Source organism: Thunnus maccoyii, chromosome 5 (genome assembly GCF_910596095.1).
Source record: "Thunnus maccoyii chromosome 5, fThuMac1.1, whole genome shotgun sequence".
NCBI lineage: Eukaryota > Metazoa > Chordata > Actinopteri > Scombriformes > Scombridae > Thunnus > Thunnus maccoyii.
In genome coordinates, this window is record NC_056537.1 from 25,623,411 (window position 1) to 25,638,053 (window position 14,643).

At 38.7% G+C, this 14,643-nt stretch overlaps 1 protein-coding gene across 1 annotated transcript in view; it reads left to right on the forward strand.

The window, feature by feature from the left end:
• tmtc2b (transmembrane O-mannosyltransferase targeting cadherins 2b) overlaps positions 1–14,643 on the forward strand; it is a 97,145-nt gene that overhangs the window by 49,686 nt on the left and 32,816 nt on the right. The gene's annotated exons all lie outside the window — the stretch shown is intronic.

Here is a 14,643-nt window from a genome sequence, read left to right on the forward strand (position 1 = left end):
CTTACATGGAAATGGGAAAAAAGTGATCCAGAAGTGATTCACTGTAACTGCTATGGAAATGTGTTGTTGCATGCAACTGACCTCATCTGCTGTTGTCTTTGGCATTCCAGTTTTTTTGCAGCTTTAAGAAGTCAAAGGTAGTGTACAATGGCATTATAGTGCCAAAATCAGCGAGCGCAAATGATATTCGCATGCGTGGATGTAGAGGAGCCACACGTGCAACTCAAACAGCCGCACACGCATATTATTTTTGTGAGCGCTGTCACAGAACTCGCGTGCAGAATATCTCTGCTCACGCGAGCAATATTGTAGCCTGTGAGGAGAAAACCACGCTTTGAGCACGCCCAGCAGCGTGTGACTGTTTTAACTTAGATCCTGTATTAGTTTGTTTTCGTATTTTTATATTGTTTATTTTGGTAAAATGTCAGTGTAGGCAAAGATATTGAACACACTGAGATCAAACAGAAATATTATTTCAACAAGCACAGACTTTCCTCATGGAGCTTTTCATCTGTTTTCAGCATTCTAATTGTATTTTATGACATTTTCACAGCATGTGAGTTATTACATAAACATGTTTGGTTCATGGTTATATTGTCTGATGAAATGCAAAACTGTATTCATTCAGTAATGCATTGAATATGTTTGTCTGAGCTCTGTCTTTTGTTTCTTCCATCTTTGACATTAATTTGATAAAACACTGGGACTTTTTTTGTTTTTACTTAGATCCTCTAGTCGTTTTTATACTGTTTATTTTGGTAAAACTGTTTGGTTCATGTTCAAGATGTTATTCTTTGGCCCTGGAAGTTATAAAAGTAGTGTTAAAAAAATGAAAGTATACAAATTTTGAGTATCTGCTTAAGCATTCATTCTGAAAAAAATATAAGCTATTGCCTACAGTGCTACAACTATACAAAATAGCCATTACACTCATTTTCTTAGCTATTTGTAGTTTTGTCACTTCGTAGTGACAAAACTACAAATTATACTGACAATACCGTTATAGCTGCTGTATAGCCTTTACTCAACCATTGTGTTATCTCTCCTCTCCCTGTGTGAGGCCTATGACACACACACACACACACACACACACACACACACACATATATATATATATATATATATATATATATATATATATATATATATAATATTTTCAACTATAATGAAATATAGTATGTTAAGATATGTGACTTTTTTTTTTTTTTTTTTTTGTGCTTGCAAAAATAATATGTGTGCACAGCTGTGTGAGTTGCAGGCACGGCTCCTCTACATCCGCGTTTGTGGATCTCATTTGTGCTCTCAGATTTTGGCACTATAATGCCGTCATAGTCGTGTCCATGTAGCACACATGGTGACCCCTATTATGTTTCAATAGAACTGTGTATTAGGAAGAAGAGGATGCATAGTCACATGAGATTGGATCATTTTTGAATCACAGTGTAGACTCTGAAGTTGTGTATAAATACATAATATTACATAAAAGTAGATAGAATCCTGATACAAGACTCATATTAATGATCAGTGCAGGGAGAGCCATTTTATGCTTTTTGTAACGGCTGTATTATCCATTAAATCAGGACATGATTTTATGATCATGAATCCATGAAAAGAACACAAAGAAGACATTGTGAATTTTGAAGAATAATCCCCTGAACAAATTGGTCTCTTTGGACACAGTCTTGAACGACTCCAAAAACCTCTTCCACTCATTCCTTCTTTGTTCACATGTCTTTTCTATTTATCCCATTTCTCAGTCTCACCCAGAGTATCACTTTAGGTATACTATTGCCCTCTCGTATTATACGCTGTTTCATAACTATCAAAGCAACCGTTAAACAAAGTGATAAATGAGCAGCCAGGGAGCTCTCTCTTGCGATGTACTGAATTTCAATAACCTCAGTGATTAAGCACATGCAGAATGTTGGGCGTGCTAATGCATCCGTGAAAGACTGAGTGCTGCTCTTCAGCTGTTTTCCCCTCATTTCTGCTATTAAAATACAGTCTTAATTGTTTTCCATTCTTTCTTGTTTAGCTGCTGAGTTGCAGTTTTTGTCCTTAAACATTCAGTCAACCGTGAGGACTAAATTGACTCTGGCCCACACCCAATTCTTATTTCTCTACTGTGACACACTGGAATGATTATCGCAGTGGTAAAGCAAAGCCACATAGGACAATCCACCGGTTGTAAACATGGATGCCAATAGTGGAAAGAATCCTCCTCCACAATAGGATTTTTAATAGGAAATGTCAGTAGTATAAAGACTCACGTTCATTAAATCCTTTGATTCTGTGTGATCAATGGTTGCTTTTGCGAGCACCCTTATGTCTACTCAACCAGAGCATCTCTTTAAGACAAATAACTTAACTACAGGTTGTTGTTATAGTATTTATACAGATTTACATAGCAGTTTGTTTTACCTCAAGCATAATATTTTACCTAGACTGGCTGCGAAAACCCTCTACAGAGTTGAATGAATCTAATTAATTAGATGTTCAAAGGTTTACATGTTGCATCTAAACATCCTGTCAGATAGATAGATTGATAGAGTGAAACACAAAAGGAGACGCAACGATGTCTGTGCCAGCACGTCTGGGATTTCTTCTCTCAAACCCCAGATCCATTGGTAATCTCGGGGCATACCGGTGTAGAATTGAGCTATCATGCCTTGGTGTGAAGCCAAGCCTGCATGGAGACATGTGGAGGCTCAGAGACCGACTGTACAGAGAGATGTCTGGCATGCTCAGCATACTCTCACAACATTAAAGGTTTCTCTTTTTTCTATTTGATCACTCAGGCTCTTTCTTTCTTTTTGTTTGTTCTATTTTATGTCATTCTCTCTGTAGTGCCCTTTGTATTTCCCTCTCTGTGGCCATCTTTGATTTACTGTCTATGCTGAAAACTACAAATTAAAGCAATTCCACAGTCTTTCAGTGACTTTTATGATCCTATAACCATTTTATGATGACGAGTCTAATCTTTGCCTTCATTACTTTACAAAATAAGCAGTGGTATGTTATTCTGAGTTAATTCTGCTTATTGGATATTCAGTGAATTGGCAGAGGAAAATGAACACCATTGACCGCATTTTTGTAACCTCTTTAATGTTATGTCTCAACTACTAATAATGCCTTAAAGTTACAGAAAACATGATTCAGAATCATGTTTCTTCTTGGAATAAATTTCATGTACTGTTAAAAGGATTTGAAGTTACAGAAAAAAATGGAATTACTAAGAATCGCCATTGATTGTTATGATCTAATGACGATAAAATCAATGACAGCCACGAAAACAACAAAAGCCATGCTATGGCAATACACAAACATGGGACACAATGTAGAGGTAACAGAGGAGTCCAACAGTGTATGTTTGACCTAGATAAGCTCCTAACAACCACAACTGAAAAAACAGAGCAATTTCACCACATTCAACCCAGTAATAAACCAAATGGAATGTTCTGGTTGAAATTTGCACACAAATACATATTTTTTCTTTATGACTTGGAATGAGCTCCATGAAAAAGCCGCCAAATGTACGTTTCACATGTGTTCTTGCTGTTCAACAAGGCAAGTTTATATAGCACATTTCAACAACAAGGCAATTCAAAGTGCTTTACATAGAGCATCAAAGGCATCAAGACGGAATATATAAGCAACACAAGGCAATGTAAAAAGACATTTAAATACAATTAAAAAGTGTTACATTGGAAATAAAAAGAAGCTCAAATAGAATAAGATAAAACAGGAGAATAAAAGTTACAGTGCAGTGTGAGATATTAACCCTCAATTGTTAGCATTGATTAAATAAAAGGCAGTAGCAAACAGAAAAGTCTTCAGCTGTAATTTAAAAGAACTGAGAGTTGCAGCAGACCTGCAGTTTTCTGGGAGTTTGTTATAGATATGTGGAGCATACAAACTGAAAGCTGCTTCTCCATGTTTAGTTTTGACTCTGGGAACAGATTCTAGGAATACATTTCAACACTTTGTCAAAATGTTTAATTTGTGCAATGCTTTGGTTTATGACCAAATACCAAAGCTAATGAAATTCCAGTCATGCTGCACTTAGCTGTACTATCAGCTGTTCACTGCTAAATAGCAAATGTTAGCATCTTAACACACTAAACTAATGTGGTGAACATAGTAAACATTATTCCCTGATCATTTTCTCACAAAGAAATGTTGCACTCCATTCATCTTCCTTCTCACCTTTCCTTTCCTGCACAACACACATACTGTATAAACTCAGTCACCCGTCCTCTCTTCTGTTGGTTATAAGTAAAACATTATCATTTGATTTGATTCTGCTGAGAGTGAATTTTGGACTCAACTGCTTTATGGTTGATGCCTGTTTCTGCTGTTCATCATCGTCCCACACCACAAATCATCTTTTTACGTTTGCTGAGCTCCTCTCGTGCGCATTACTAGCCAGTATAAACAGCAACAAATGGCATGCTGTCACTGAGATGTGGTGGTCAACCATAACGTGACACACAAGATAGCAATTTTCAAAAAGTGGTTCAGGGAGGAAAAATGCATTGGAGCAATTTTGCATATCCAGCATCTGACAATCCTCTCACAGTCTATCTGCTCAGCTTTTGACCCCAGCCTTGGCTTTGTCCCTCTCCTTCATGCATGTTCTGCAGGAGCTTACCACCTCTCTAAACCCTGCAATACAATGGGTCTGATCTCCCAAATGCGCAGTAATGACTGGGAATCCATGCATGGACTAGACAAATCTAGTTTCTGGCATCTAACTGGCAACATGCAACTGGCAACACGTTTCCTCCCTGGAACAGTAAATCCACACTTCTGGTACTGTAAATTCTTTTTTTTTACTAATCATGGAAGTCCTTAAGAGACCATGAGCAGCATGGAGCATAAAGCACTTACCTCCAACCCAAATTTCATCCCCCTCTGTAGAGCTTGAATCAGCATCTTGTCACAGCAAATTTGCAGTAGTGGTCACACAGTCTAGTTGGCCCTCATAGTACAAATAAATATTGGAAACGAAAGAGCAGAAATCAGGAAGTCAGTTTATTTTTTAAACCATTACTGTGGTTTCACTCAATAAATATCCCCTCTGAAATGTTAAGGGTTTGAGTAGACTTTGGTTTTCCATTGTCATTATGTTCTTATTGTTTGGTCTGCTTGACCTTTTTGCCTGTTCAGAATATGACTGCAGTTTGTATTGAGTACTAATGAAAATGAATTCGGAGTTGCTTAATTTTCTGTACTTTTCACTTACTTTAATGAATTGTGATATGTGACTGTGGGGCTGTGTGACCCGGCAAATATATTTTTGAAAAACAACAGAAAGACAAAATGGCGCAGGGATTTTTCTCAATGGGTCAAATGGGTTGAACTTCAAGAGGACAAACTGTCATTACTTTTTGAAAATGTATTGAAACGTTTTGATACTTTGCCATACATTTTATCAACTCAAGTCTCAGTAACCACTGAGAACTTGGCAAATGTAAGGGTTTTCCATTGATTAGCTGTTTATGTTCCTTCCCTCAGGCCCTCCTTCATCTTCCTCCTCCCTACCTATATCACAGTTCTCTATTTACTCCCAAACAAAAGTTTGGATTTCATCGCCTCTAGAGGCACCCTCTGGTTGGACAGAATGAGATGTGTATTCCCCTATAGATCTATAGATTTCCATGTCTGATTGCCACTGATGACAAAATAAATGTTCTCTGATTATGGCACTGGGAAAGAGAAGACCTTTTCTGACCCCTAAATCAGGGTTATCTGGCTTCAGCATGAAAATAAGACATTTTGAAGGATGATTGGGCCATCTAATAGAAGTGTGTTTAAAGAGGTTGAGTTAAAGTGAGACAGAGTGAGACGAGCTGGAATGTTGAGTGAAAGTTTCAAGAGAAATGGATCCTGTGTTGGTTCAATGGTTATGGTTAATAAAAGCTGACCAAGAGAGCATGAGCTGGCATGTTTTACAACGTCTTGGTCGGAAATTTTCTTGCTCAGATTTATTTGCTTTGACCACGTACATTTAAATTCCTTCTTCCTTCTTTTTTTCACAGTAGGTCTTAGGAGATAGCCAGTAAAACTTAAACAAGAAAATGTTGTTCTTTTCACATTCAGCAGAGAAATTTAACTTGTCAGTACCTTTCATTCAGATAGGCACCACATAATGCAGAGTTACAGTAATGTATGTTGTCCGTAGCCCTTCTCTCTAATATGTCGGTCTCTTTCCCACTTTCTCCAACCTCTCTTAACCTCACCGCTGAAACTGTATATTTTCAGTTCTCTTATCTAAATGTTTCACAGTCAATAAATGTCTGTTTTTACCTCAAATTGATTCCCTGCTCATCACTGGCCTATTTCCAGGCCTTTGCTGTCTCTGAGGCAGATCCTCTCCCTCCATCTTTGTGCTCTGTCTATCCGCCAGCCAGACCAGCTGACTCGGTGGGTTTTCTGATGGGTTCACATGGGTTAAAAGCTTTGATCATCAGTAGTGCGCGGCAGGTCCACTGTGGGGTTTGACTCCATGACCCCTCGCACCATGTGGCCCGCGATCCAGCAGTGGTCCACTTGATTTAAAGTACATGGTAAACCATGTACTGAGGCTACACAGTCATTTATAGAGGGTTATCTATCCTAAAGTGACGACAGCATCCATGTAGCTAATCTTAACTATATGAGAAATTGAGGAATGAGAATTTATTGTATGTATCTTGAGATGATTCACAGTATGATTTGCTAGAGACTTTAAAAAATTGTTATGAGACTTTGGGTCTTCTTAGGTGTTCACTAACTCTTATACAGTATGAAGCCACAGCCAGCAGCCGGTTAGCTTAGCTTAGCTTAGCACAAAGACTAGAAACAGGTGGAAACAGCCAGCTTGGCTCTCTGTCAAATGGTGAAAATATATACTGGTAACGCTTTATTTTACAGGTCCTTTCATTTTATACTAATTTCCTGGAAATTTTCTGAGTAATTTGCACATTTTACAGAGAGGGTGGTGCAATTCAGTGTAAATTGTAATAAAAAAAACAGAAAAGGTAGTTTAGTTGGTAGTTTTTCCTCAACTGACATAAAAATATTCAGTTTTCAGTGTAAACTTTTGTGTGTCAAACTGCATATTAGCACATTCGGTTGTTTCTTAAAATTTTATAACAAGCACATTTCCCGTAATACCAAATTACATACACACAAAGAAATGTCCTAAGAATTAACAATTACATAGCAGCTACTTTTAGGAAATTACTGAAAAAAATTAATATGCTAATAATAGGTTTAGCATGCAAAACTACACACTGAAAATTAAGCGTTTTCTGTCAGTTAAAGAATTGTCAAAAGACTAGAGATTTAGAAAAAGAACATCTACGTTTGAACCCAAATAGCATATAATGAGTGGGTTCTTACCAACTAAACCAACTTACTTTTTCAGTTTTTTCATATAATTTGTACCAAATATCCTAAAAATTACCCATTAAATACCAGCAAATTACACAAAAATTTTCCAGGAAGTTAGTATAAAATTAGGGGACATGTAAAATAAAGCATTACCTATTTACCTACCAGCACCTCAAAAATTTACTAATTAACATGTCATATGTCAGTTGTTCAATAAGTACAAAAATTGAAGTGTAAAAACTACTTGTTGCTCTTTTTGTGAGCTAAGCTAAGCTAACTGGCTATTTGCTCTAGCAACAAATTTACTGTACAGACAAACTAACTTTCAACAAGAAATATGTATGTATTTCTGTTTCAAGGAATTGGGAATAAGATGCAGTCTCACTGAAAAGTATTGAATAATTTACAGCATGTCTTTGTTGAACACTTGTATTTTCCTTTTTTCTACAAGCAATAAAATGTTATTGTTTTATCAGTGATGTAGATGACCACCAGTATTAAAATGTAGCCAGACAATTTTCCCAAATCTATTTCAGTTTTTGCATAAATGACTGTGAAATTGGCCATTACAAAGTGCAACAGCTTACGCACTCTTTGTGTGAGAGCAAATTGTCAGACATCAGCTCAATCACATTTTGAAAACATGAGCCAGCTGTTGGTCATCCAGAACACGTTGTTAGGAAGTGAAATGTTTGGACTCTTATCTTGTCTTGCCTGCTAACAATCAGGTTTTTACACCCAAAGGTTCTTTTACCATCTGAGAAGAGGCGATTACAACAGCTGGAGCTGATAAGAGGAAGAAAAAGATAGATGGAGAATTTGTGGTTCATCAACCACAAGCTTGATCAGTTGATCCAGCAGTCAAGGAGCAAGGACACAAGCAGAGAGTATATCCATCCATCAAACCTTTAGAAAGATGTATTCAGACTTTTTAAAGGCTTCTATGTTCTTACCAAATTTTAGCTTTATGTGTGTGTGTGTGTGTGTGTGTGTGTGTGTCTGAAGGCTTTGAAGGTGGTTTTACTCTTTAATTGGTACCTGAGCTCATTTTCGCTTCCATTACAAGTCTATCAGTGTGAAGCAGGATCTTGATGAAAGGCCCTCTGCAGACAATTGATCTCAGTAATGATGAAGAGGAGGGGATAGGTCAGACATGCCACTTCTTCTTTCATTTGATTTTCTCTGAGGTGCTTGCTGGAGTGTGAGCCAGTCGCGGTGTTGCAGTCTGATGGGCTAGTTAGATGTGTCATGTGATGGATTGTTCTTAAAATGCTCTTGAAAAATGGTATGGTGTGCATCAGCCAATTATGCAAAAAAAAGCCTGTGTGTGCCCAGAGAATAGAGCACTTTCACCAAACTAATTAATTAAATTTCTCTGTGAGCTCTTTCCAATTTATTTTGCCACAATACTTCTTTCACAACACCCTTAAGGATGTAAAAAGAAAAAAAAGAAGAAGAAGAAGAAGAAGAAAAAACTTTAGATTGAGTTTTCTTCTCAGTCAATTCAAGCTAATCAAAGTGTTGAGTGAAAAAAAGGCAGACACAAACAGGGATTCCGTAATTGGCCTGTTTTGCATTTCATCTCCAAGGATATTTTATTCACACGCCTGCCTTATAAAAGCTAAACTGTTTCAATTCTGAACTGATTGCGCCTGAAACACAAAAGGGAAGAAAAAAACACTGCCCTCATGCCTCCTACGGGGTTGTGCTAAACCACTTATTTTGAACTAAACTGGATTATAGACAAAAGACACAAAACTGGAATGCCTTGGTTTTCCTGAATAATAATGCCGTGGCACCAGGGGAGCCGTTGCCTGGCTGGTAATTGAACTTATGCTTTTGAATGGTAGACATTTTAACCACAGGCATATTAGGAAGGATGTACACATTTGTTTATACAAGAGATAATACACATAAGGTTTATGTTGTCCCCCATAAGTGTACCCTTCAGAACATCTCTAGAGCCTTACTATTTGCTCACTGCCGATATACTTGTTTGTCTTCACATGTTTTCCTTAGAAAGTCAGAGCAGTTGGCGAAGTAGGCCAAGAGGAGGAGCAGTGGGGTTACAAATGTGTGCTGAGGTGCAATCAAAGGATTGTTTTATGTTCTCAGTACTGCCCAAAGACTTTATCCTGCTCAGAAAAAAAAGGAAATCTCAAAGTGCAAGTACAGCACAAGCATGTAAATGAAACACCGCTTCAGTCCGCACTGTCGACATATGGATGTGGTTAAGGTGCTGGTGTCTGAGTGTGTGCTGTGTCTGGGAAGAGTCAGGATGACATATCTGTTTGTCACAGTGCCAGGTATGAGTATGTGTGGGAGCAGTGCCAGGTTCTCGTCAGAAACAAAGAGGCAGAAAGAACTACTGCACTTTCAGGCCTTCAGAGGTGTACACACACACACAAACACATTCCAGCTTGTTTTTTTTTTGTTGTTGTTTTTTTTTTGTGAAAATTAATTTAAAATTAATTCAATTATTTCAAAGACTCAAAGTCAACTTTTTTGTCAATTCTGCCATATGTACAGGACATATAGAGGATCAAAATGCCATTTCTCTCAGACACCGGTGTAGGCATATACAGGTCCTAAACAAAACAACAAAGGGTTTAAAAATAAATAATACTAAAAGAGTACTAAGAATTTCCATATTTATAAATTAAGTTGGGGGCTGAGGGGGGACGATAACAAGGCACAGGTCAAGAACAAAAACTGTAATGATAAGAAGTAATAGTGTCCAAGTAATATGTCATCCACAGGATGAGTAATTTGCAGTTTCAGAGTAGTGTTCTGTACAAAGTGACTGGTGCTGAGTGTTGGCGTGTATGTCTGTGTGTATATATTTGTATAAAAAGTTCTTATGGCTGGTGATGTTGGACATGTAGGGGGTGGAATGGGTGAGTTACAGTCCAGACTTCTTGGAGGCAGAGGGGAGACAGTTCAGCATCCTGACAGCCTGATGGATAAAGCTGTTCCCCAGTCTGGTGGAGCAGGCTCGGAGGCTCCGGTATCTTCTCCCAGATGGCAGGAGACTGAGGAGACTGTGTGAGGAATGGGTGGGGTCACGCAATGCTGGTTGCTTTGCAGGCCAGGCGGGTGTTGTAAGTGTCCAGGAGGCAGGGGAATGAGGCACCAGTGATCTCCCCAGCCGCGTTTACTATGTACTGCAGGGTCTTACGGTTGGAGGCAGTGTGGCTCCCAAACCACACAGTGACGCAGCTGGTCAGAATGCTCTCAATGATGCCTTGGTAGAAGGAGCATATAAAGGGTGCTGGGGCTCCTGCTCTCTTTAGCTTCCAGAGGAAATAGAGATACTGCTGGCCTTTTTTGGCCAGTGATGCAGTATTATTAGTCAAGGAGAGGTCCTCTGCGATGAACACACCCAGGAATTTGGTGCTGCTCACCTGCTTCACAGCAGTACTGTTGATGGTCAGCAGGGGGTGTTGAGTGTGGGATCTCCAGAAGTCAATAACAATCTCCTTAGTCTTCCCTACATATAGGGAAAGATTGTTATCTTTGCACTAAATGGCCAGTTGGTTGTGGGGACAACAGCCTGACTCAAGGGGGTGTTGAAGACATCTGTGAGGATATTCTTGAGCTCTTCTGCACAGTCTTTCAACACACGACTAGGTATGTTGTCTGTACCAGCAGCCTTGTTGGCAGTAATCATGGAGAGTGGTTTCTTCACACTGGCTGAGGAAAGGCACAGAACCTGGTCACTGAGTTCAGCAGAGAGATGTTGTCGTTACAGGCCTGTGGTGGAGGGTTATAGTCTGTGATGGTCTGGATCAGCTGCCACAGGCTCCATGTGTCTCTGCTGTCTTTGAAATGATGGGTTATCTTTTTGGTGTACAGACATTTGACTTTTCTGATGCCACAGGACAGGTTGACTGGCTGTTCTCAGTTTGGCTGCGTCACCAGCTCTGAAGGCAGCAGGATCATCAGCAGTTTGCGAACCTCACCTGTTGTCCCACTGCCCTACGGATGGTGGTCTCATCACAGCAGGAGCAAAGCCACTCTGCAGAATCAAATATGCTGCAAAAATCAGCCATCAACAACAAAGAAATTAGGAGATCTGTCTTTGGTTGGGAACCAGGCACTGTGCACCTTCCATATAACACCCAATTTTGGGCAACTGGGCCTCTCCAAAAATAGAGGCTTTTCTTCCACTCTCTCGTGCAAAGTGCTCTACTGTAAGTTAACTTTGAGGTGGTGTCTCATAAGTCCATGCTTGGGCCTGAGAGGCGACATGAAAGCCTGTCGAGGAGCCTTGTAAATCCAAGCTGGATCTCCCTGAAGCAGTGATTGAGACGTATTAACACAGCTCAACAAGCCTCTCTGGCAAAGTCTGCACAAAGTACAGCTGCTGGGCCTCACAGACCACTTCAGTCCACTTCATGTCTTATTAATGTAATGTTTCTTTTGGTGTAAGTGCCTCCTTTATCAAATTTTTAATTGATGCACACATGCCCAAACAATTGAAGCACTTTAAGAACTTTGTATTGTCAAAGTTGTCAAATTGACACTGTCAGATTTTTGTTTATCAGATGATTGAAAACATTAAGCTGTATAGAAGAGTTTAATTCATCTAGTCCTTACGCATGTGTTTATTTACTTTTAAGCAAGCCTCAGTGGGTTATCCCACAATCAGCATTCCTGAGTGTCACTGAGGGCTAATTAAAATGATACATAGTCATGGTACTAACATTTGTTCAACAGGAAATGTGGCTTATTTATTTCTTTTTTTTTACTAGAACATTTAAACATAGTTTTGCTTCATGATCTTTTTGCTTTCTGTTCTAGTCTTTTACTTGAACTGGCACAGTTTCACATTAAATTTCCACATGAAAAATACCCACTTTGGTTCCTGTTTCTGAAACTTGTTTCTGTGTACACCAACAGATGTTAGTACTTTTTTACTTTTAATACCATTGAGATAATGGTGATTGTTTGACGTAGAGTCCATTGTTTTGTATTCAGTTGCCTAGCTGGGTTTTTTGTTTTTATGCTGGAGCCTCTGTTGTCATAGTGGGTTTCCAGCTAAACTAGATTCATTATCACGAATTGGTTCATCCATTAGGTCTCTGCATAGATCACTTTGACTCTACGCTCTTAATATAGCCTTATTTAACAACATCTAATAACAATTTTTCATAATTCTAGTATTTTCAGTCCACATTTTCCCCTAGATGTCTAAGAGGACCTGACCGTAATGCTTTTGGCAGTATTAATGAGAAATGGTGATGTGGATTGAAAAGATGACCTTTTGTTGCTAAGCGACTGAGCGACTTCTTCAGCAGTGGCATATCTTCACAAAATACTGAATCACTATGGGTTGTTGTCAGGTCTCCCCTGAAGGTTTTGACAGAGCTGACCTTATACAAGTTGGGGTTTTTTTCATGCTTGTGACATTTCAAAAACTGACACGAATATTGCATACCAATATTCAGCTCCAGAATGTTATGCCTTAGCAAGACAAGTGTGCTAGCTGCTCATCTGAGCACCTCAGAGTATCAATCTTGAGACTGGAGTGAATGGATTTCTTTTCTGCAAAAACATTGTGAAATGAACCATTAAGGAGAGGAAGTCTTCCTTTATTTCTTGAATAATATTCTTTCATTCTCTTTCTCTATGACCTACAGTTTTAAGATGTCATTCCAGTCATACTGTAATATTATGAGGAGTATTGCTAGAGTTTTATACAAACCAACACATTTTTGACAAACACTGAGCATAGAAGCTTTGCATGGGAAGAATTTGTTGCAGAGTTGTTGTATTGGATTGCTTATATCCTCCTGCAATGGTGTCCACACCCCATATTGCCCCACAGCAAGTATCATAATTAGTTGTTTACAGATCATTTTCACGGTGGTGTCATGGTGTTGTCTCCTATGTTTCCAGTCTCATTTCCTGTGGCTGCAGTTCTTTTCATTAGCAGTGATCATCAGCAGACAGGAGAGCATTTCCTCTGCCGTCAGACATCCCCAGAGGTTACCGAAGCCTCTCTTCACAGATGCAATCTGTAAATGACAATGGACAGGCGAGGAAATCAATAGTACATCCCCAAAGCAGTGGTGGTTTGAAGTTTATGATCACAAATGAGACATGTTTGTGCCCTTCGGCATGTGGAGATGGAGAGAGGTCACACATCCACCAGCATAAAAGAAAAGTATGGGAAGTTATTGTCTTCTCTCTCAGAACTTTTTCCTACTATCTGTCCTTAAAGCCCGTACTGAACTGGGAAAAAGTATGAGGCTCCCTCTGCTTGGAATCAGTTGGAAAAATTACCTGAATCTTAAGGAGCTGGTCTCACTGGATGCATTTAAAGTAATTCTAAATGACTTGGAGGCAGACATATCTGGCTGTGGATGTTTTGACTGACTCATATTGCCCCTGTTTGATCCCAGATGTTGATGACTTGCAATGAATACTGATGAATATTTTTTGAATATTTTCTGTAATTTATTCTTTATTTTCATTGTAAATTGTTATATTTTTTTATGTCTGCAACCCTGTTAATTGTGCTGCTGCCTGTCTTGGCCAGGACGCTCTTGTAAAAGAGATTTTTAATCTCAATGAAACTCCAGGTTAAATCAAATCAAATAAAGGTAATGTGAGGTTAGTCTCTGTTGGCTTGGGTTTAAGTTTGAATAATGAAAAAGATTACATCTGAGAAAACATGTAGGACTATCAGATGAATAAAGGGAAACACATGGCATGAATCCTTGGAGATTTTGATTCAGACAGCTGAGACTAATGGAACGAACCTCAGCTGTATAGTTCATTTATTGATAATCTATGTTTTGTCTAATCTATTTTTCAGGCATGGTTCAAGTAGCTCTCTTTCTGAGAAAGTGAGTCAATACTGCAGGACACAGGTGGCTGCTGATATTATTATTATTATGTTTTTTTTTTTTTAGAATTCCCAACATGAACAGTAAAAAAGGTCATTTGGTCCTAATAGTGGAATACACTTGTGAGGAAATATGTCCAGTCGTTTTTCAATGCCCTGCCAAGTATTAAACAACCAGACACACTATAAATATTTCAGAAGTATTTCCAGACAGCATTTGGGAAAGTGTTTAATATCAAATCTGTAATATGATGCACGGAGTTCATATAGTTGTGTTTGTTTTGATATGTCTGTGGAGGCGATGGAGCTCAGAGGAAAAAAAAAACTTGTGCATGAATAGAAAGTTATGATGTCAGGTCAATCTTTTGCATAAACAATCAATAAATTGAGTTTATGTGAATGTTTCTGGCTTT